Source organism: Zootermopsis nevadensis, unplaced genomic scaffold (assembly GCF_977971745.1).
Source record: "Zootermopsis nevadensis isolate Lab colony 2312 unplaced genomic scaffold, Znev_1.0 Znev_ptg000017l, whole genome shotgun sequence".
NCBI lineage: Eukaryota > Metazoa > Arthropoda > Insecta > Blattodea > Termopsidae > Zootermopsis > Zootermopsis nevadensis.
This window is the reverse complement of record NW_028259149.1, coordinates 4378527-4402487: the sequence shown is the minus strand read 5'-3', so window position 1 is coordinate 4402487 and position 23961 is coordinate 4378527. Positions and strand designations below refer to the sequence as shown.

General features: G+C 37.9%; 1 protein-coding gene across 4 annotated transcripts in view; it reads right to left on the bottom strand.

The window, feature by feature from the left end:
* Nucleotides 1-23438, bottom strand: part of Dscam3 (Down syndrome cell adhesion molecule 3) — a 218137-nt gene extending 194699 nt beyond the window's left edge. For 3 of the 4 annotated variants that reach the window (XM_087350158.1, XM_022081536.2, XM_022081537.2), the window contains exons 1-2: nucleotides 21309-21392; nucleotides 476-515 (exon numbers count right to left, since the gene is read on the bottom strand). The gene's annotated coding sequence lies outside the window, so the exon portion shown is untranslated. Of the gene's footprint in view, nucleotides 1-475; nucleotides 516-21308; nucleotides 21393-23419 lie in introns of those variants that run through there. The other variant, XM_087350159.1, reaches the window with a different exon arrangement.
* Between the last annotated feature and the right edge of the window lie 523 nt (nucleotides 23439-23961).

The following is a 23961-nucleotide window of genomic DNA, read 5'->3' as shown; positions in this document are numbered from 1 at the left end:
TTACCTCATTTCTCTTTTTTTTATTTTAAACCTTTTGAGTTATCTGATAATGCAAGTCCAGAAAATAGTACGGAACAAAATTATATAAACAGAACACAATACATGTTCAAGCAGAATATATTCCGTTGCATTGTTGTTTTTTTTAAATTTATTTATCTACGTTTCTCTTTATTACATGTTGTATAACATTCTTTTCATTCTATATTCACAGGCTCCGCAGACATCTTCAGATAAATTATATCCTGGTTTAATTTTCGTCCAAGCCGACACAATTTCTACTGCATAGAAAATTCTAGTCACTTCACCAGTTCATTCTGAGAAGTGTTAGCAACAAAAAAAGTTTCAAAAATATGCTTATTAGCTTTTTCATGCCCGTCTGTCTATATGCAAACAGTCAGATCGTCTGACAAAGTAAAAATGGCTATGATAATTGTGGTTTGTTTTGATTGTGATAAAGTACGGGATTAACACTCACATTCGCCAGTTCTCGTGCACTTTGCGTCTGTCCGCCGTCACTGCAAAGAAAAAAATTAAATTAAATGAAAATTTAAAACAGTACCACAATCTGCAATTTCGCGGAGCTGCTATACTCACGCAGTGTCAGGGAATAGAGTTGATTTTAATACAACCGCCAAAAACAATTATTTAAATCAGAAATTATCAACTAAACGAATAATTAATGATTCCAGTAATCCGAAAAGGGAAGACAGTCGAATAATAGGAGGAGAAGCTAACAGATAAGTGGGAACTCTTTTAGTTTCAGAGGGGAAAGAGCATCATTTTGCTAGACGGATCCCGGGCTTTACACGTTCGTCCTACTGGTGAGGACAGTACAAAAGTGAAGAAGTTACGGTGGTAAAAAAGTTATAACTTTATATTTAAACACATATTTCGTCCTAAAACAATTAAAATTAAAATTAAGCCCCTTCCTCAGACAAAAGTAACGCGTATTTACAATGAAGTTCAATTATTAATTAATTCTGTTCAGGAAAATAATGGCTGTTTAATATAAAAATAAAAAAAAATCAAATTATTCATCGTTAATGTATGTGGTACATATACTTGCCACCATGCTTTCAAGAATCAATTTTGCGTTATTAGGGCCAGCCACTGGACTGTATTATAAGACACAAGAGTTCAGCCCACAATGACCCATTTCTACATTACGATACAATTATTTTATTAACATCGTGTTTCTGTTATACGGGGTACTATTTTCGCGCTACCTGTGCCGTGAACAATACTTTCTGCTTCATAATACAATATTTTGGAAATAAAAAAATGGGAGTCATAGGAAACGAAAGAGGGGTGGGGGTGGAGGGGAGGGGAGTTAAACGGAAATATATGACGGTTAAGAATCAACGCACAGCCAAAAATAAAGGGACAGGGAGCAAACTCGAGAATCTGAGCAAATAAATCTTCCGATCGTAAGGAAGTGCAAATAACTAAGTACCTGGTGAAGCCGCTAGCAGCAACGCCACTTTATAAGGGTCTATATTCTAACTGTATGGGTATCTGAAGGTATAGCTCCACGCATTCTTAACCTCGGAAACAGATTAATGTACCTGGTCAGTTCCGTTTAAAACCGGGAAAATAGTCCCAGGCACCCTTTTTAGTAGGAATGGTTCAATGATGAACAAATAAAAAAAAGTTTGCTTCTGCCTGGAATCAGAACTTGGTCACCTAGCCCGGCCATAGTCACTTAATTATCTAATCAATTCCTTCTGAACATGTGAATCCACTCACAGCCTGGCAGGCTTCACTTCACTGCCAGTACGGGGCGTAAAAATGACGGCGAACTCCGTAATAATACAGCATCGTTTAATTCTGCTGTTCCCGACCCAGTTCAAATTTCATTCATGTAAAAACGGTTAAGATCTTATACATAATTCACAGACCGGCTGAACCTCGCTTCGGAAATGGTTTGTAAATCTTACGTCTGTGATTTTGTGTTCACTCTTTCTCTTTTCCTTTCGACATTTGCATAATATCCGACTTTGTTTCGGTCTCATAAAGGAACAAGTGCCGAATTTTCATAATTCACATTTAATCCTCCAGTCCATCACATCTATTCGCCTCTTCCAGCGTACTTAGTTCCCCTCAGAGCTGCTACGTGGCGCCATCACGAATCACAAGGAACTTGAGATTACCATTCCGTCACTCAGACAGCCGGACTAGAAATACAGAGTTTTAAATACTTTAAACAATTCTCATATTTCTGTAGTACCGAAATAAATCCGACTCAGCTTTCTCGTTCGTTTCTATGCTGGCGTACTTTAGTATGCAGCGCGTGTGGTTCCACCCGATAAGACGCCAACTTCTTTGTCACAGGAACGAGACAGGCCAGTATACTCGGCATTTTGTTTGTATAGGATGAGTACAAAACACATATCTAATATTCTTTGGCTTGCTCATTTAAGGACATCAGGCCATACCAATAATACCTTTCAGCTAACAGTGACTAAGCTAGTCAACAAATGTCCATATTTTTTGGTGGAAAATTTCTCACACGTGCTCGCTATTAAAATCCAACGTGAGGTACATTAAACCAGTTCACAACCATCGTACCTTATTTTCAAGGTCCATTTTAATATTATCTTCTTGGATGTACATATATACGCTTTTTTATTTACTTAAATCATATAACGTCGAATACTAGGATGATCCGTTAATAATTAATTGGAAAGGATGTGTAAGGAAACGGCCGCAGACCATTTAAATGTATTGTCCCGGAATTTGCTCTGGAGTTAGTGGGGAAAACCATGAAAACCTTCGGTCACGACAGCCGATCTCCGCCGCGATATTTGAACCCTGGGTATCCCGAATAAAAAGTAAGAAACACTAACAACAACAACTTCAAAGACAGCAAAACTGCAAGAGCTCAAGAACATTTTGACTCCACCGCATGAAACAATCTAGTTGAAAAACAGCGCTAGATAACCAAAAATCAATCATCCATAATCATTAATTAAACACGTAGCAGTTCGACGCCCAATCCTTAATGTTCAGCTGTTACGTTGTGGCGTAATAAGCAACCCTGTGTTCTTAGCTCGTGTTGAGGCAAGATTTCCTGCGCCTTAAAGTAATCGCTGGTAGACTTGTTTAGGTAATGGCAGTGGTTGCGTTGCGTCTGTGGACGGCGGTTAAATAGGAATGGAGTAGGAACATGGCGTCTAAATAAACAAACGCTAAAAATACAAAAGTAAAGAAGCAGAAGAAGATAAGGCACTTTCGCAAGGAGATAAAACGTAACTTGCGCGTGGGGGATGTACATTTTACTCTTTTAATCCACTTAGCGTACATCCTACTTTAATTCAAATGAAGTCTACCATTTGTAAGAGACTATAAAAATAAAAGCCTCTGCCTACTGTATACCTGATACATGAGACAGTGCGTGGCAGTTGCTTCACCTCCTGAAAACTACGTCCTCTTTAAAATGCACGGACACAGGAGTCTCTTTGCCTTTTCACAAACAGCGTCCAGTCTTTGTTCTTTCACCAATATTACACGTGTAGCCTACCGGCATGGATAGTAAAGAACTCCCATAAATAAAACATATAACTAGGGGATGTTCTGTATGAGGTCTGAAGGACTATGCTGCTGCTTGTACGTGCGTACACACGCATGTCCAAACAGTATTAACGACATTCATTCACAATTCACAATTTACCTTTGGAAGCCAAAGCTCTTCTAAATAATATTTTAGAATTCAGGTCTTCCAGCTGCATATTCTGTAAGTCGTAAGAATATACGACACATTTATATTGTTAAGGTCAGTAACTCCACATAGAACCAAATATGTAATTGAGAGAAGATTTTAAAATGACTTTCCAGTTACTCATTAAAACAAGTCGTTTGCACAGAAAAGTCCACATAAAAATATATTTGGTTAACTTCACAGCCCGAATGCGCCACAGTCCCAGTCACGAAACTTAATTACCCTCCTTCTAATGTCATCGATGCTAATTAAAAATCTGAAAGCAAATACTTCCTCACGACGCCATTTTATCCATTTTTCAGTAAGTTACATTTTCTTACAGCTACTTGTTCTAGAAAAGTTATACGTTTTCAGACACCTTTATCACCTATTCTCATGGACAAAGAAACCAAGCTGTCTATTCAGTTAATTTGAGACGACATTTTCACTGTTTAATCCATACAACATCGGTGATTATAAAATGTAAAATTTAGTGTAGGGAGCAGTAGTTACTTTACGCTAGACCTACTGTCCTCAAATGTCTGAAGAGACTGAGGAAAACTGCAGAAATATTATCGGAAAAATCAGTCTATTACCAGGATGCAAACTACGTACTTCCTAAATGTAAGCAAAAAGCGCTACAACTTTGCCAATCTGTTATATGGATTTAGATGTTTTCTGTGTCACATTTCAAAGAATATGTTAACATATTAACGGAAATTTACAGTCCCTTAGGTATCGTTAAAATAAGAGCTTAGTTGTTGTGGTCCTGTCACTTAGACCAATTATACCCTAAAACATACATTTCCTATGCTGAAACGAAAAAGCGAAGACCATCTGGACATAGAGATTTTAAATTCCGCGTTCTGTCCAGTTCGGTTATATAATTCACGATTGATCTGGTAATGGCAAAGAATTAGAATAGCCTAAGCATAACAAAAAAATGGAAGGATTTTCATTCATATGCGCGCAACACGTGTGTTCATGAAATATAACGTCTGTATATGAGTACTGAAACGATAGTTCAGTCTGAATAGTAGGATCATAAACCACCAATGCAAAGAGAATTCTGAAATGTAAAAAGTGGACAGTCTATCAGTCTGGATACTGAGTAACACAAAGTGCAGAATGATGGATTTTTCTACGTTACCGTTCCGCACGTCTACAGCACTCAGCTAAAGAACGTACCGGTGCAGTGGGTGGCTTCCGCGACTCTGGGACTTTACTACAAAATAAAGTTAAGGAAATTCAGTGACAAAAATTCCACCATTTTTAAGTTTATTTCTAAACGAAGTCCTAATACACAATTATTTAGTTGTGTTAAGGCATATTGACGTACGCATAAAGAAAGATAATTAGCAACTCTTGTTCTCATAAAATCTCACAGCTGTTTCCTAAGTCGCAGATGCAAAGTAGCTACCGAAGAGTGATTAATGTAAATTAAAATTTTCTCTCAGGTTATAAAGCCTTTTTGATCTTACCAATCCTCGCAAAGAATAAAATATGACGTAACATTAACTGGCCCTACATCATGGCTTTCTTTCTTCATTTACTTTTAATTACAACGTCAAACAACAAAATAACTCATCACAATTACTCTGTGAACATCATAAACAAACCGTATAATTATATTGCAGTAAAAAAAGATATAAAAGCAATTAGATGAAAGTGACGCAGGGGAGTAAACTAAAATGTAACTAATACAAACTGGAAGCCTGTAAAAGAGTGCAAACTGTCAGCCAATATTTCAAAGCACAAAGACTGCCTCCGTTACCTCCACGTAACGTTATTGAATACGGTTACTTTTTTCAGAGAACTCTCTTCTGACCAACGAATACCGACAGCTTTCAGCGAAATGAAACCAATATAGTTCACCAATAAAAGCATTTCAAGAGCATATCAGGAGAGGGAGTGGGTGTAAGATGGCGCCAAGGGTCACACATACCCTAGGGTCGACACGCGCCCTCTTCCAAAAGCTACAAGAACTGATAAATGTCCGCGTTTTTCGTGCTTTACTGTGCCTCGCGATTAGCTGATCCCCCATGTAAGTAGGCTAACCAAGTCTAAGAAATGTTTTATAAGATAACTCTGAACCGAAATAGAGCAAAAGCTCCAACCTGTACTGAAGCTTTAAATCTGTATTGTGGTCGTCTTTACGTTACATCATATCTGAAAGAAATGAACAGAATGAACAGAACAGTGGGGTAAGGATAGAAGCGAAGAACCGATTTTGTAAATATGCGTAAAAAACTTTAATTTCCTACAATTTTTCTCTACTTTTAGATGCAAAAGTTGAAAACCTGTAAACATTAGCTTCGCCATGTATCTGTCTCTCTGTCCTCATGTGATAACTCGAGAACCGCTAAACGCCTTTTCGTGAAATTCGATACTGAAAAACCTTTACTAAACTTTGTCGACATATATAAATTTTTGTTTAAATCAACATTTTATAGGAATAAATATTCCTTCTTACTAACTGAACTGACTGAGCGGGGAAACTCCAGGTTACACGAAGAATTCCCGCTTGCGAAATCCATAGTCCTACAACCGTGTGGGGAGTCCTCCGCGATGACCTCACCCGAGACAACTTTAATATCACTGGTGCAATTCGCAAAGGTCAAAGTTCAAATTCGGGCAAATGCGTCTCAATTGTTATTCTATGCGTATATTTCTTTCTTTCTTTCTACAACTGGGTACTCTGGAAAGATTAATATGCCAAAGTGACTCAGAAAAGGCTTAATCTGAAGATCAGTCGCACAGCTCCTGTGGGAAGAAGCACTTTCCCGAACAGGAACTAACAACCTCCTTTCAAAATAAACGGGAAATAGCCAGAGAAAAGAAAATAAACCCAGACAGAGCAGTTGTTATGTTGTAGGAGTGGCAGGGCATAAGGATAGCAGTTAGTCTACAACTTCATCGAAGTAAGGCATGGCTAACTTGAATCATTCATTCTCGCAAACATTGTTTGGAGGCTACACACGTCTTCTATCCTCCCTGGAATAGACAGTAGAAGGTTTCAGGGCTACTTCATCAGCTAGTGAGGTCAGTTAGTGTTTTACAGTTCCATTTCTCATTGTGTGGTGTGGGACCGGAGCGCTGTCAGACACAAAAAACGTAGGGAAGAAGGTGGAATAGAGAAACACAAACAGAACTATGGGAATTCGCAAGAGACTGAGGGAGAAGAAAACCTGAGATAATGAAAAGCAAAGAAGAGGAAGAGAGGAATGTGACAGGAAAAACAAGTTCGGTGCAAAAAGATAAAAAATAATTGTAAAAATAAGAATATATTTCAAACCGAAGACGTCGTTCAGAATTGTAGGTAAGATACAATCCACCGTTTCTAAATTAGATAAGCGCGTAAGGGCGACAATTTAAAATTCGCGTTTCAGACATTTAACGACAAGGTTTCTGTTTCAGAGGCTTCAGAGTATTCAATGAAATGGGACGATACTCATGAATTTACAAAACTATAGCTAAAGATTTGAAAGGAGACGACCTGTAGCCTATTTCATGACACTGGCGCAGAATTATGTGGAGAGTCTAAATATAACCACGAACAGTTTCAGCCGGGTAAACCAGAGCAGTACCGCTTCATTAGCCTGCCGGTCTGCAGACGTAGAGCTGCAATGTTTACTAAGATTAAATAATCCTAACTTGTTCTCTAGGATAAAAGCAAACAGCTCGGCAGTCTTGAAGTGGTTCTCCCTTGGTACTGAGAAGAAACGCAAACTTCTCTGCCTCCTCAGAATATAAGGAAGTTTAACTTTACAGGCCTAACACTTGTAACATGCCTAGTAATTTTCCAACCTGCTCCAAGCTGTGATTTCTGCCAAATTACACTCAAGTATACGCACACGCATTATTAACGTGCCACTCAATCCGCAAACGAACTCCCTGCCACTTTGCGCCAGCATCAACGTATCTAATCTCACAGACATCCTATTTACTGCTTCGCCGGTCATTTCACAGAGGTTACCAACTGTAAAAGATATTTAGCTTAACATGTGAACTGAGTATTATGACAAATGGTATTGAACTGCGTGAGACATAAGAAAAATGTTTCTATATGAACAACTCACAGCCACGGTGGTCTAGCGGTTAGAACGCTGGCCTTGTAATCCTGGGGTCTCGGGTTCGATTCCCGGCGGTGCCAGAATTTATAACTTGTGTTGGGCAAGGCCGTGGTCTAGGCAACACGGAGATTTACTCCGGGGGCTTCCCAGGTTTCTCCGTGGCATCCCAACAATTACTCCATTCACACACAGAAGAAGGCAATGGCAAACCACTTCTGGATCATCTGCCAAGAACGTATATGAACAGGTCCCAGTCCGAGAAAAGGATGAAAGGATCCTGTTCATATGGACCTGTCGTCAGACAGAACACTAAATAATAATAATGAACAACTAACTTCACAGGAGTAGACATACAAAAGACAATGTATTAAACACACAAGGATTCACAACCATTCTTATAACAAACGCCACGGAAATGTTTCCGGCTTGTCTGAAATACAGATAATTACGAGAGTGTTAATATTCTGTCCATGTACGAGCCATCCGTATTCTGAATACACTGGTTGATGACTTTGTATTCGGTAGGTCTGGTGCATGTAGGTGCACGGAAACGTGCGTTCTGCTCTTCAGATTTTATTTCCGTGTTCATACACGTGCTTTGACTCCAGCTGCCACTTCTGCTATACCTAAGCTTCTTCTCAGAAGAAAGTTCTGCCAGACACGACTGATCTGGTGTATTTTAGATATCAGCGTTGCATTTGTCTTATAAAATTATATTATTTTAAAATAAAATTAGGAAGGTTCTGGGTGGAAAACTCGGTTTGTCTCCACAAAGGAAGAACAGAGTGTGTCATTTAAAATATCAGCACTAATAACTTATTATGGTGCAAATGAAATTAGAAGCAAATCCATCCGACTGTAATTGACCCTCACATCAAATTTCATAACACTCGAGTCAAGGTTAACTTAATTTCTAGGTAGCTGGCTAGTCACCGCAGTTACTCAAAAGTTGTGCATTTGTAAACATGGTGTATTTACGAGCAGGAAATTTATTCGTTTTCTAACACTCTTCGCAAAGTGATTTTATGCTGTTCGTTACGAAATTATCAATCACAAAGGCGCTCAGGAAGCGTCGTAGTAAATCCTCGTCGGAGTGGTCCGACGAGCCTTTTTGACAACTCTTCCCGGCCTTTCTTCCCGACGACCATTCCCGACCAACTTTCAAAGGAAACTGTCAGACGATCCTTCGCGATTAACCTCAACGACGAGCCTTTCACAAAGCGCCGTCCCAACGAGCCCCCTGTTAAACCCCCAATCTCTGGCAGAAGTGTGACAGAAAACAGATTTCTCTATCCCTAAGACTACATTAAGATATTAAATTAAATTTCTACGCTAAGTATTTTGACTTCCTTTCATTTCCCAGATGGAGACAATTGACTGTCCCAGAAACCGACATTAGGTTTACAACTTCTACATTAAGTGGCCTTTGACCTTTTAAGTCTGAGACGTAAGCTACGCCAACGACAAAATTAGTGCCCGTAATACTGGTTTTAAACCTTATTACAATAATGGGAGCCACAACCCGGATTTACATATGGACGGGTTGATGGCGGGGAGGACTGCGAGGAGGGGAGCTTGAGGGGGAAATAGGAGGATTACAATTTCAATAGCAATTAAGTTGACATTATTGTCACCCACTGAACCACGTTATTTCCACAGAGTGGAACAGCAAGGCATTTATAGTTGTTTGTCTCTTGTGGAAAACATTGTGCGGGTTTGAGCAGCTACTTGGCGTCTTCGAACCAGACTCACGCGTTACATTTTGAAGACAGAAATAATTATTAAAGGATTAAGTAAAGACAAAGCCAAATTATGTTCGGAGAGAAAATTATTACCTAATATGCGTTTTAGCATATCTTCTATTTTGTGTCTATTTTTCTCAAGCGGTCTTCTCCCATCCCTTTTACACCCTCGCTCAACACACAATTCGTAATCGTCCTGAAACTAGACACTGCTCTACTTGTATTAATTAAATACATCATGTCTACGATCACTTACGTTTAAAAGAATGGAATATTGTGTTAAATTCTCAAGTACATTTCCAAATATGATCTTTAAGAGTTCTTTACCGCTGTCCTCACATATTTTATCGATTAAATAGCGACATTATAGAGAGTTCCATGATGTTCAAGTGTAAAATACTCCATAACTGAACAGGAATAACTATAAAAAATAAGACGGATAAGTTCGTAAAGAAATCAAATACGGCTCGAAATTACTTCAATGTTACCTGTAACAAATTGCATACAATGGGGGAGATTATTCGCCAAACTATAACAAAAGCCATACCATGAATGCGCGCACTAAACAATAAAGTGCCATAGTGGTTCCGTACATAAGCCAAACAATTCAGGCTGGTATATGTTGACATGAACATGTAGAAATGTCCGAAGGGCAAGACCTATTTGCATATACGAGAATGGTCGGCACAGCAAGTAATAAATATTACACCGGTCCGCGTACTTCGTGGGTCACAGTTAACAGAACGCAGATGCAGCTCCGAGCACTTGCTACGGACATTTAAAAATGTGTGTAATCGGCCATCACTGTCAGGTAGACAACGCGTTCAGCAAAGCATGCAAGCAGACAAACCTATATGATAATACATATTATTCAAGTAGCATTTATTAACACTTTGAAGCACACAGTTTATCTATAATATCTGTAAATTCATATTTTATGTTAAGAACAAGTTTTTATTTGGGCAATCAGAAGAAATCAATAAACAGTCCACGGGCAAAATAAAGACTTATAAAATACAGCGACCACTGTGCTTTAAAATACATTCTACAGACATTTTAAGGTCCAGAAAGATAAAATTTTACGTCAATATTTTACACATAAAATACGGTTTTTATATAAAATACGAATATGATGTGAACAGCAAAGTGTGCGAGTAAGGGCGAAGCTCCAGTTATAGCAACAGAAAAAGAGAGATCGCCGTGATCTAGCGGCCACTTCTCCGACACCGAAATATGGCGGGACAGTCTAACTGAACGACTGCAGGCATTCATTCTTCCCAACATGTCAGACGACTACGAATTTAGCAACACAGTAAAACTTTGGCTAGCCAAATGGACCACCAAGTTTTGTGCTGTACTGTTCTATAATAACGAAAGTCATTAGGATTTATGTAAATGGAAACAGCAATTTGCTACTCATTATCACCAAATGGAAAACAATTTAAAATTGATAAAATTGCTCAAAGCTTAATGACAATTCACAATGTCTATGTAAATAAGGGTTAATTATTAAAACTATACACATACATCGGTGTATGAATGTCATTAAAGTCATTTCTATTACTATTAATATTTAATTTATGGAAACGTTCACAACTAAGAGTTGTAAAAACGGGTCTATAACTTTGTAATGTCTATCTGTTCGTCCGCATGTATAAACTCTGAAGTGACTAAACATATTCTTATGAAATTTGACACTAGAAAGTTTTACTAAAACTTGTCGACAAATTTCAACTTTCATTCCGATCTGCCAATAATTACAGGCACTTTACATGTTGCTAATAAAGTCGTTAAGGGTTATTCTCTCACAGTTATTGTCAGTGTGCTTCTATCTTTAATTTTATATTCCTCTTTATTTATTTCCTCATATCTTTTCATCTTTTTCTTCTGACTTAAATGAAACCAATAACGACTACTGCGAAAGGAATTGTGATAAATAAGAACAGTGTACAGAGAAAAGTGTGTTCTTAATATTCTCTGAAGCCCGAAGTCTTTAGATAGCTTTAGCTTCCTGTAACAGGACAAATAAAAGGATTTTATAGCATTTACTGTGGAAATAAATAAGGTCATGTTATGACTAAGCGCCATGGTCATTGGTACCCGTGTCCATACTCGAACAAGTTAATGTAAAACTAAATAAAAAGATCCTATATTTTCCATCTGTTCATGGAAATATTATGGGCAATCGAATCGCATGGTGAGACAAAAAACTACAATGGGAACTACACAAATACGTGTAAAAAGAAATATAAACTAGACTCTGCAGTAAATAATTCGTCAGCGAGACTGCTGTTTAATACAGGTCAATTACAGGATACAGTGGCAGGTTCATCGCACAATAAAGTAAATTAGAGTCGTACTGTCTCTACCACATACAATTACACAGCCCTTCTGCAGACACTATTTTATGTTCTGGTCCACTCGAATATATGATCGCGCGAAGCTGCAATAATATTTGTATTTCAAAGTGACACACGGGATAGAAAGCCGCTCCTGACCTCTGAAATTCTCTAAATAAAGATGTGTATACACAATGTATGAAACAGAACTAAAACTTGTCGTAACTCGATTTAAATATCTCCACAGCAAATTGCACCCAGAGCTGAATGCTACAGGCGAAAATCCTAGGAGCTAAAAGAGTGCTGTGTACTACAAGGCATAAAAACTTAGTTCATATCAAATAATACCAATGCTACCAATGCAAACTATAAAAGTACTTTTAATTCTGTTTCTCATTTAATTCGTCATTGTAATAAACTGGCGACATGTTGATAAAGGTTCAATAAGCTCAGTGGAGCAATGCGCAATATTTTTCGTTCGTTGCGAGATGTGTCTATTTCTTCGGAAATGAAAGACAAGCTCGCTTATACAGCAAGACATTGACAGTAGTGAAAAAAAACATCTGACACTTTTATACTTCATGCAGAAATATTATAAACATTCGGTTTAGTCTTTATAGCCAAATGGTCACTTTCTATCACCTACATTAACATTCAATAACTATGAATTTATGGTTTATTGTTTCATTCTCATAAAAAACAGCGATTACTTACTTAAACTTCACAGAATGCTGATCTGTGCGATTGAAAATATTGTGTTTTCTCTGCGGTAAAACCTAAGTCTTTATGTAGTACTCAGATGCGCTTCGGTCTTCAAAGGATTAAGGTTACACTTTCATCAACACTGACAGTACCTTTACACTGCACAGTTTATAATTAGAACAATTATCGTTACTGGCAGTAACATTAACCCTCGGAGCTGAAGCGCAAGGCAATAGCCCATTATCTCATTGATATCACCAGTATTACTTCTCGCCATTAGTATCACCGCCTTTCTCTCTGCGTTACAGCCCTGGCTGGCTCTTAGCCTGTGGGGCGCGTTATCTTTAGGAGGCCAGTGAAGAGTTTCGACCAAACATATTTCTATTTAAATGATGTCACAGCTTTTACGAGTTACGGCAGCTTATAGCGGAATGCCCAAAAAAACAACGCAAGCTCATAGTCTGTTGGATTTTCATCGACAACGCAATAAGATGAATTATAATTCAGTGAGTAGATACACACAACGGAACTCAACACACAATCTGACAGACAGACGAACAGAAATGTACAGACCCATAAGGCGTTCTTTGCTCGAGCTAGAGAATTAAGAACACGTAATCAACTCTGCACAGAAATAGCTAAAAGCTCCGAGACCCACTTTCGGTTGCTAAGTGACTGCAGTGGAAGTCATTCCATAGCGAACATGGTATGGCTGTTCAAACAGGCCCAGGCATCCAGAGAGTTCTGAAGGCATACAGTTGGATAATTGCGATGCGATTGTTTACCCACGCTCTTCGTTTGTTTTACATTGTAAACGCATCGATCGCCTCTTATTTATACATCGCGATATGTTTGTCCTTCCCCCGTTGGTACACACATGGTCAGCAGGAGCTAGACACCGAAAATTCCGTGACGCAGTAAAATGTTTGTCGCGTGAAAAAAAGAAATTACAGGAACTTGTTTAACGGAACACCGTTGCAATTACTGTAAAAAGATTATATATTTACGAACCTAGAAAATCCTACTCTGATTTTGTTTGTGAAAACGGAACAACAGTTATGGTTCCTATTCAAATAGCCCTTTGATCGGAACCCTACGCAGGTTACCAGGTTTACGTTCAATATTTTTTTTCCTCAAAGAATATCAGTAAAATATCCTGTGCTAGATCAGTGTGCAGTTCAAATCAGGGTACGTTTGTATAGTAACCTCGAGAGGCATTCAAACAACTCACGAATTTTAATTGAATATCTGAACCCAACTACGATAAAAAAGGCTTTACCATAAGTAGGCACACACACATTCGCATATGTACATACATGTCTACGTATATTCATTTCAGTGTATAAAAGGCTTCAGAAATACAATTTTAAATCTCTTGGCCACTTAATGAAATCCGCCTGCAAATAGTCTCGCAATGTTTTTATATACCCTGGCTTTGTTGTTGTTTATATTATATTTTATCGTTCAATCCTAGTGATGAAAGGATAAATTTTACGGTGTTGAAGCAAAGTTTATTTTTTTAAAACTTAAATCGTGAACGAGAGTATGTAGTCACAAACATCGAGGCGTCTTTAAGCGAACAACAATAGAAGCATATCTCATCTTCTCGTAAATTTCACAGAATTCTTCCACCATTACATCAGTTTTATCAGCGAAGGAGATAGATAATGTGTTTAATGAATTTTTAACACAGTTAGAACGAGGGTAAAATATACTCGCCACGGGTCCCCGCTATGCAGCCCGTGTGAAGTGGGCAACATTTATCCTGGAGCCCCTTCTCGTATATCACGAGACGTAACAATAAGCGAACAGTTTATCCGCATGGAAGCCGTTGCTACAGTTCCACTCTCTTTGCAAACCATCTTTCATCCTCCACGAGTACATCAATATTTAAATGGAGTTGGAGGGCATTATATTTTCCGATTTTTATACTGTGCATTCGGGGAACAATATTGAGCTCCTGTCCTTCCAGGCGCATATTTCATCTTCCAAGACAATGTTTATCACCCAATGGTCCGCGTAACGCTACCGCTCCAAAGATACTTTTCATGTTCTCCTTCAGGTTAACGCGTAAACTTGCAAGAACATTTTCTGTCCCCTTTGAAATTTTAAACTCAAACTTCAGACACATTTTTCATCCTTGTACTTTCCTTCAAGCACATACAAATATGACCTTAAATAAAACACATATTTCAACTATATTCGATCGAAAAACATAACAGAGGTACACAAGTAGGTGTCTGACGTGCACTAAACTTAAAATGTGTTAAAATTTGGGGGGGGGATATTGGGCCGATCATGGTGTACAGTTTTAGAACTGAATCGGGCCGCTAGTTTGATGAGCCTTTTTTATATCCTACGTAACCTAACCTAACCCAGATGCAAGAGAAGTCTAGAGGGCGACCACTGAATAAACGGCATGAATCGTACATCACAGTTTCATGATGTTGATAAAGGTGTAGTACTTGAGATCCTAATAATAGCTTAGTCAGTCAAGATTAACCTTGCCTTTTAGGTCACCCAAAGTTTTAATACGGTGTTTCCCTTAGCCAGCCATTAACGAATCAATTTTCGCTGAGATCCATTTTATCTGCGTCTAGTTCTCGCAAGAAGTGTTTTCCTTTCGGATTTTCCAAAAAAATTTATGCATTTATCTCTCTCATACGTGATACAATTTCCCCTCATCCTCCTTGATTCGATCTCTTTAAAAACAACATTCATAAATGTAACAAATCCAAATATAAATTCACCTGCAGATGATCAGATGGTCCTATTAAAGCTGAGCTACACGAAGCACAAAGTTACTGTTAAAAACATTCTGTATTTTAATGTTTCAGAACTGAAATGTCCCGGAAGCGGAATGGTACAATTCGTGATTAAATAACAATAAATACAATCTATATTTGATTTGAAAAAGAATAAGCACAAAAATATTGGAACATATTTTTAACAACGTAAAACGTACAACCCAAATAAAACTATGAATGGTATATACCTCCATGCCGAATTGTTTCATTAACGAAGCTTATTTAATTGAATTAATAGGAAGCTGCAATCAAAAACTACACAATGCCACAATTTTATATTATTCACAGTCATTTATGCTAATAACCTTACTCCCATAAAAATACCTACATGTACTCATGCCTGCAGGTATCCAACCAGTCAGCCATACCTATTTGCACTGACCTTGAAACAAGGTAAAAAACTCATATCACCGAATTAAACCTTTATTATTTGCTCTAAACAGCATAAAAATGATAATGCTGTTCTTCTGGGCTGTTACATCGATGTTTCGGACAGACATTCTGTCTCCATGAAAACTTTGCCAACGTTTCGAAGAAAAATACTGTCTCTGTGCACACCGCATTATTTCTCAGAAATGCTGTCGGTACCTGCCAGCCTAAAAATCCACGCGGCGTTACAACTCAGAAGACAAACATCGACGTCTTCACTCCAGTGCGAATCCCAAATCTCATATTTACATTTTCTCTTATATGTTTTCATATTAAAGTCCAAATTAACATTTTTATTTATAAAGACCAAGTTATTATACACGATAACATATAAATGGATTAAATTAAGACACTCATAATTACAGATCCGCTACAACATTTTACCATAAGAATAATCACACGTACTTAAATGCAAATCGTTGCATCATCTTGTCACTCTCTGTCTGGTGTATTTGTGAAACTCGAGAATGATATTCAGAAGTTATTTAAAATCCAGGCTACGGATATCCGTGGCGAGAGCTATCCAAATTGCGACAAGTTTGAAATTCCGAAAACAAGGCTCGCCAAATTATTCAGTTTCTATTGTCATTGAGAATCATCAACGTCATCACGAAAACAACACACATAATGAACTATGGACATGCAGCCCCTTTTATGAAAATTGTTCGTTCCGAACGACCCAGCAACAATATTTCTGGTGGGTGGCTACAGAGGGCAGTGGGGACACCTTGTTGAACATAAATGTGTGATGGGAGACTCAGAACAACAGATCGGCTAATTATTGTCCTCTCCCCCACACCATACAAGTAGTCGGTCTGCTCATAGAAATAATTGGCTACTATGTACATCGACCGTTCCGTCTAGTTCCACAGGGGACCAGGAGGTAGCAGCACCACTCGCTTCTACCGGTAACAATAGGAACTAAACAGACCAATAATGCAGTTACCACTAAATTAATGAACATTTGTCATGTCTATTGCCGTCTCTTTCCGGTGTATATACTACAGGCACAAACAAAAGGTTATAAACTGAATAATCAATTGTTCGGAAATATGTAATTCATTTTGAACCCACGGCTCCCGTGAGATACCTGGCGAATTTCAGGGGAACCACAAAAACAAAAGTGAATGAAATACGAATTCACAGGTACAACAGGAAAATTATGAATATCATAAATATCTAACATTCTAACACATAACAAATGCAGAAGCACTTAACAATAAAAAAAATTAACACCCCTCGTCCTACGACAGAGATACGTCGACAGCAGACACACCCTCCTTTCTTGTATACCTCTGGTACATGTCATTGTTCATCAAAATATATCTTTCTTGCCATCCATTGAAACTCAAAGCTGACAATTAGCAGCATCAAACAATAAAAGACGAATATATTCCAGTTGAAAATCCCAACATGGGAAGAGTTAGAAGAATCATGGAATACTTTCGAGTTCCGAAGGTTCATACACAAATTTTAGTACAGCTCATACATACTACAAGCACATGTAATTATAATACTTCGCCTTAGAACTCGCACACATCAGGGCCAAGTCGCTTATCAACTATTGACATTACATTAAAATACATTGTGCGGTCGCCATATTATGATATTGCACTGTCTCACGATTTTTACCAATTATTTAACACCAGTTTAAATTTCAAAGCCCTGTGTCACTTAATGCAATTTTTGTTCCAAACATACATTTTCAAGTTGCCCCAAATTTCATTATCATACAAAGTAACAGTAATATTTACAGTCGTGTGACATGAGTGTATTACTTTTTGGAAATATCCTACAAAGTAATTTACACACACACAAGGCAAAAGGACGCGTAACTCATGAGATATTACTTTAGAGGGCTGATCTTTTTCCCACATATATCAGCTACGGTCTAAGGAAGCAGAAGGCTTTTATGTGAAGGAAGATATTCCTCCCACAACGTGCATGGGCACGTATGGACACGTGTAAGTGCAGACGCGGTCTCTCAGCCAACATGTGGCTATGCAGTTTGAAACTTCTAGGGATATAAAAAGGGCATTAAATGGATATCCATGGCGGAGCACTAGAATACGTTTATGCTTCGGTTAGTACAAGAAATATGGTTTGGCGTAATATTCGTTTCAGTAGTTGGCGGTAACCCAATTCTAGCAGAATGGTTACAGATCGAATTGGGAAATTCATATAGTGCCTTACATGAAACTACGCTTCCAGAAAAGCTGCCTGTGGTCAAGAGAACATTTGGTAGTTGTTTCAGCTGTTGGTCAGAAAAATTAGCTACGTTTCATCGACGTGCTCAGGTATGCCGTCTTAAGAAACGGTGGCAGGAAGTGTCGGCAATGATTGAAACAGAGCACGTAGACAAACTGTGGTCCGCGCGTCAGATGAGGTCGCGAGACGATTTGGGGCAGATTTTCAAAAGTCGATGCTTTTATAAAAGCAGATCTTCGTCCTTTAACGCTAAAGAGACTGTGTTCCTACGCATACGTTACCTTTTACGATGGTCGGGATCGTTGTAAAAGATGTAAGATATAAAAGATACTGCAAGTAATGTTCATCGTGAAATATTCAAATCGTATCATTCTTAAAGCGAGCATTTAAGCACACCAGAACTGACGAGGACTACAGTTCTAGTAAAACATTTATCCATCTTCGTTCAGTTTGGATGGATAAAAAAGACATGTAGTTGAGATGTGGTCATTCGCCTTAGGAAATGAGATTTTCAGATCGCTTAGTTGAGGGAGACATGCTGCACAGTGTCGAAATTAGGTTATGACTCCGTCTTATACCTTGACATTACGCGACCCTTCAAAATTGCTTCTCAAATTGAATTTATGTACCGCAGGAAACAGATCGATGACAATCAGGTTACAAGTCATAACATAATAGTAGTTTTAAACTCTGAAAAAACACAACGTTATTCTACCGTCCCTTAAAGTTTCAAGTTTCTCCTTGACACATCTCTGATAAATTTAACTGCAGTCAATACGTAATCGACGCTCTACGTTCTGTACCGAAACGATGAAATTACGAGCGACCTGACGTATGTTTACATTTACATGCCAGGTAAACTACAGAGACAGTTTTTTGGGAGCTTGGTTAATTAGACAAAACTATCCCCGTAACCTGGTGCAATTTAAATAAAACTAGGCAATTTAAGAGTCTCTAGCAAAAACAGAACACACGTTTATACAAAACAAAGAAAAATCACATTCAGCTATCTGCAATAGTAATAATTTAATTAGTGTTCTGACTGACGACAGGACCATATGAACAGGATCCTTCCATCCTTTTCTCGGACTGGGACCTGTTCATATACGTTCTTGGCAGATGATCCAGAAGTGGTTTGCCATTGCCTTCTTCTGTGTGTGAATGGATTAATTGTTGGGATGCCACGGAGAAACCGGGGAAGCCCCCGGAGGAAAACTCCGTGTTGCCTAGACCACGGTCTTGCCCAACACAAGTTATAAATTCGGGCAACCCCGGGAATCGAACCCGAGACCCCAGGATTACAAGGCCAGCGTTCTAACCGCTAGACCACCGTGGCACAGTACTGTCTATTTAAAGACTACAAGCTCTCTCCCTCCCTCTATCTTTCCTTCTTGTGCAATTTAAGGTTCCAAAGGATTACACTTCACAATAACTTCTTGTAATCTGTGAAGATAAAGGTAGATGTATTTTGACTGCAGAACAATACGTTGTTACTTATGAGTGTGTTGTAGTAGTTCCTGTAAAATTTTGCATTATTTATAATGTGGTCATGAGCAGAATAATAGATTTGAGAATAACCAACTCCTGTAAAATTACACAATATTTTTAATAGCACTCAACCGGTAACATCATGTTTAGCGTCTACACAACTGTAAACATTGCAGACTGAGTTCGATTTCGACAGCGGCAGGGCGGTCTAAGATGCCCACGGTCTTCGACCACCCGAAAACTGGAATCGTGATTTCGAATCGCCATCGAGGCAAGGACATTTATTCGCGTTCTTCTGTGTTGCGTTGTCCTGTGCAAGTAGAAGCCTTGTGACGAGCAAATCCCCATCCAAGAACTCCAACCAAATGTCTAAGAGAATTCACAGTTTCAGAAGTTAATTCTGAATTGGAAAAAACTGAGGAGCCTAATTCATAAAAGCTGGACAGGAAATAACGTCATTGGCGACTCCTGTCCTAGCAGCCAAGTCTTACAAAATTGCAAAGGTATATTGATAATGGTAAATAATAACTTTCTTTTATTATTCCTCCAATTCTGGTGGTATGGCAGCACTCTACTTGGCAGACCGGTGCATTCACCACTGACATATGTCATACATACACATAAACACAAATCTGCCAGATGCGCGTTTAGTTCTGGCAAACTTTGAATGCCCGTAATAATTTGTACTGTAAACTCTACAGTTTATAACTTCCAAATCTAATTACACTTGTCGGATAAATTCACATCTCCCACAATATGTTTCGGTCCTCAGATAATTATTAGACAGACACCAAAGTTATAAGGAACTCCCATATAAACAAATAACCTCATTGAGCTGCAAATATCACCAATTAAAAGCCAAACTAGATCAGTACTATGAGTATCTTGGTTAAACATAAACGACTAAAATACCAAAAAAAATGTATGTCAGTGTTAGGAGTTAAAATGTATCTGGATTAGTAAAAGGCTCAGTGGCGACATCTTGTAAACCTTAGTAGGAGGTTTTTTTTTCTTCAAATTGATTCTCTCTCAATAATACTGGGGCACCACGAGGCACCGACTCCATCATGAAGAGAGATGCGTTTTGTGGACATACTAACCTTAAAAGCAGCGGTACAAAGGTCATATCTCGCATCTTACTTCCCTGTAGTTCCTTTAAACATTTACATATCAAGCAGACTTGCTGAATTATCTAATGCTAACATCCCACAGAAAGTTCAATAACTTCAACTTTACTGTTAAGTTTTGGTCTTACGTCACAGTCTAAAATTTGGTAAAATCAGAATTTTGACCAGTGAAGAGACAGATATATGTTATTAATATGTATAATGCTAATTTGGTTACTCATTTAGGTACAATGTAACTCAACCATACGGTTAGTTTGTAACCAAATGTGGTGGTAGTGTAGGCCACTTTTCACCACAAACCATGCCCAAATTTAAGAAAGGTTCGATAAGCCAGAATGTATGTTTGTCCAACAAATTTAAACAAAAGTTTACGCGGCTACATTATATCCAATAAAAACTTTATACTTTATTTCAGTAAAATAATATATATATATATATATATTTACTTGTTTAATATTAACCTATTTTATAAACAAACTAAAATAGCGTGCTTATCTTTTTTAAATTACGCAATACACAAATTTATTCATTATTATTTATATACGTTTTGATGTGCTATAGAAGTAAAAAAAATATGCAAATAGTACTAAAGGATTATTCTAAATTAATTAGCCATTCATATGTGTTTTAAAAAGATGCACTAAATTTCATCTCAAAACGAGCGACGACACAAATAGTAAAGTTCCTTGTACTTACAGCCACGAAACCTTGCTAGACCCCGGAACGTGGAATCCACCCTCGGAGCCGAAAGCAGAACGTACACCCTGCGCGACTGTCGGGCGCAAACTGACGGAATCGCGCCACGATCTACCCCGACTCCACCCCCACCCTAACTTCTCACCCCCTTCCCATATACAGCAAAGTTGCGGCGTTAAACAGTCACAGGATAGCAAGGGTACCTATTCTTCTTTTTTAAACTAACACGATGTAGCACATTGAAACTACTGCTACTACCAAAATATATGTATTAAAACGTCCTCAATGTCTCTTTCACTACAGATGGCTACATGAACCCATAGTTGAAGCTAAGAATCAATTTCTCAAACAGGTATGATGATATCTCTCTTTCTCGCATTCTTCTTCAGACGTAGTACGCAGTGTTACAGAGGAATTAAAGTCGATTAGATTATTCAATTGAATAATTTTTTTGGATATTATCCATCGTCTAGTAAATATAAAACGTAAAACGACGTTTCGGAGATGGGACTATCTCCGGAAGATAGAGATTAGCTCTATCTAGTGGGCCCAACTGTGTAGGAACCTGAAGACGGAGATAGAGTCCCATCTCCGAAACGTCGTTTTACGTTTTATATTTACTAGACGATGGATAATATCCAAAAATTTTATTCAATTGACTCTTCACCATCGTCAAGAAGTTTTAGATTCGATTAGATTGTTGTTTTGGACATTATCCGTCATCTTGATTATTTCTTGAAGTGTAATAAACAATAAAATTAACCTTATTAACTGTTGTATCAAAATAACTGTATTCCTTACATATGTTATACTAATGACACTTTAATTAAGTTTTTTTTAAAAATATAGCAAAAAAAGAGGTACCTTAGGAAAACAAAGCAACACATAAAAACGAAAATCTCTGCTTATCTCTGTTTAATTACGAATTATGCGAAACTTTAACACGTAAACATCTATTTTCCTGCGCTGTGTAGCAGTGCCTGTACATACTAGGCAATGGAGGAGTAAACAGTCTTTTGTTTGAGTGCACTGTCTACACAAAAGCATATATATATATATATATATATATATATATATATATATATATACTGCATTCACAAAATTCATCACAGGTCCATGTTCAGTCCCCCCATCTATGCCGAAGTCTGCTAAGTAATCTCTTTCTATAATATTTCACGACTAAAATGCTACATGCATTTTTAATTTCTACCGTGTGTGATATCTAGTGCATGAAATGTCGTAGGCCTACAAATAGTTTTACTTTATACCTATTTAAAATTCCATAAAGTAAAATGTTTTCTTACAACTGACGTAATATTAATATACGTAATACAGTCAAAGAGTTCCGGGACACGAACCACACACAACCAGTCTTTCGCTGCCCACTACTTTGAACGCTCAAGGCCAGTGGCTGTGTCCAGCATTATTTTCACTGCACTACGTATATATGCAAGTCCAAACACGTACATGCGATGTGAGTTAAGAAGATAAACTCAGATACCAGTCGTCTACAACACAAACTCAATTTTAAAGTGGCTGATCGCCCAAGATAATTCTAATGTATTTAAGCTTCAAATCCTACATAAAAAGTCTATTCTGTATGGCTAATTTATGTTTCACCCTCTTGTTAACAGTATTTCATGAGTACGGCAAAGAGAGATATCTGCACAATGCCACTGGGGGACATAGACCAATGGTGAACTGGACCCCGAACCGGTCCGGACGTGGTGACGAAAACAAACATCTCTATGCAGGGTGTCTCATCATATTTCTGAGGTCATTCCCAGACCATACATGTCATATTAACATTAGTCCTATTCTCAACGTTACACGGAGCTATGTATATTTGACATTCAAGATGATTTGAACCTTGGTTTTATGTTTTTCTAATCATATTTAATTTTTATCTATACTTCCGTAACCGTCAAGAATCGTACCCTACTTAATGACAGTTCACCTGGGAATGACGTCAGGAATAAGACTCCATTACATAGGGTCATTATGTGAAATCATTACATGATCATTCCTTTTAAAATATTAAGCAAAACACGGTTTAGATTGGGTGTGCATAGGAGTATACACTTCGAGAAAAATTATATTTTTGTACTCACCTACGAAGAACCCTTAAGAATCATCCAACACTATATCATGTCTATATGATGATGCACTGTACTTACAACGCCCATAAATTTGAGTCTATTTACGACACAACGGCCAGCTGCGTTACGCCAACAACAGCAAAAAAAATGACATTTCGACAATGGATTATGATAATCAAAAAGTTTTTTTTCTATTGGCTCTTCTTAACACAATAACGCACCTTTGGTCCCGTAATAGACGAGCAATTTCTTGAACACCTCATCGAATATTACCGCCTCAAGGCGATAGCTAATAACTGTAAATACATTCAGTTAGAAGCAGCCCTGTACCTGGCCGTTGTAAATTTGCTCCCAGAAATGAATCCAAGCACCACTCGCACTTTCTTACCGTCTTCGTAAGAATAAGCAACAACCATAAACATTATCCTGTTTCACTGTTCGTATTATTTAGTTAAAACAAATATAACTTTCTCGTCGTAAAATGAGATAAATGAACATAATTACGAGAAACTGTACGGATACACGTCCACATTACGAAACTAGTAACACACAAA